We start from the raw sequence: 1,619 nt of genomic DNA on the forward strand, positions 1-1,619 counted from the left end.
ACTCTCTGCCTGCCCCATCACGACCATGGAGGTCATGCCCGAACTGTTTGTCTGCCCTGAACAGTCTGTCTGTCCTGTCTCGACCATGGTGGTCGTTCCCTTATCTCTGGCGCTCCCAGTGCTGGGAGTGGCCATCTGGTGTGTGTGGGCAACACACACCATCCCTGAACCCCCGGACTGCTCAAAACTCCCACCCAGCCTCCTCACTCAGCCCACCAACTCTGATGTGGGTTCGCCGCGGGTCTGCCAGTCTCCATCAGCGTTGTGGCTGGAGGATCCCTTGTCTTCGCCTCCAGCCTCTGAGTCCCAGAGTCTGCCTCGGCCTGTTGACCTAGCGGCTCCACCATGGCTAGCTCCCTCCTCTCCGCCATGGCCCGTCAGTCCACCAGCTCCACCGGGCTCCCTCGTCCCTCCGGCTCCGCCTTGATCAGTCGTTGGCCCGCCATCGCCTCAGGACTCCACTCCTCTGGCTGCACCTCGACGATCCATCCCACTAGCTCCGTTGGGTTCCTCCCTCCCTCCCTCCAGCTCCACCTTGTTCCTCTGTCACTCCGGCTCCACAGTGGCCTTCCGGATCCCTGCCTACGCCTCGGTCGCCTGAGCCATCTGCTCCACCTTGGCCCTACGGCTCTTCGTCTCCGCCCCGGGCTCGTCTCCCACCTGCTCCGCCAGTGTTGGTCGGCCCCCTGGAGTCATCAGCCATTCCTCCACCATGGCTCCTCCCTCCACCGTGGGACGTCATGTTGGCTGCGGTCTGGGTCCCGCCTGGCTCCTCCTGCACTAAGTCCCTCCTGTCTCCATACTGGCTCCTCCCTCCGTCTGATCCGCCCTGGCTCCTCCCTCCATCTCATCCACCATGGTTCCTCCTGATTCCTCCGTGGCTCCTCCCTCCATCATCGCCACCCTGGTTATCTGCCTGCCTTCCTGCCTACCCTTCGCCATCCCCTGTTACCATCCCAACTCCACCCGTTTGTCCTCCTCCTAAGTCCCCTCCATCCCTCCTTTGTTGTTTTTGTTACGCGCGCCTGGCCGGAGGGGGGAGTACTGTCACTATCATGGACTTTTAGTTTGTTTTCTTTCCTCATGTTTCCCTTGATCTAGTTTTCCCTCGTGTCTGATTAGTTCATTCTATTAACCTGTGTCTAGTTAATTATCTTTATTTGTCTGTGTATTTAAGTTCCTGTCTGTTCAGTTAGTGTTTGTCGGATCTCGTCTATGTCTTCCTGTGTGCTAAGCCTTCCTCTTGTGGATTTACCTTTTGTGTGAATATTAAAGATTTTTTTCACCTTCATCATCTTCGTGAGTGTTTTGAGTGCACCTGAGTGTGACAGAGACATCATGCAGCTGCTCTAAGATCTCACCTTTGGAGAAGGCTTTTGATTTTATACTAAAAAAAATGTAAGTATTACTACTTTAATATTAAGATTACCTCAGAATGCATTGCTGGCTCACCCCAACACTTATATACAGGGCCTAAAATTAACACTCGCCAAGTGCCAAATGCGAGTAAAAATCAGCGTTGGCGAGTATATGTCACAGTGTCAGTCGCCAGTTGGTGGGTAAAACTTTTACGAAATATAACAATGCAATGTAGCGGGAACAACAGCCCGTTTTTAAAG

This window comes from Sinocyclocheilus anshuiensis, unplaced genomic scaffold (assembly GCF_001515605.1).
Source record: "Sinocyclocheilus anshuiensis isolate Anshui unplaced genomic scaffold, SAMN03320099.WGS_v1.1 scaffold1952, whole genome shotgun sequence".
NCBI lineage: Eukaryota > Metazoa > Chordata > Actinopteri > Cypriniformes > Cyprinidae > Sinocyclocheilus > Sinocyclocheilus anshuiensis.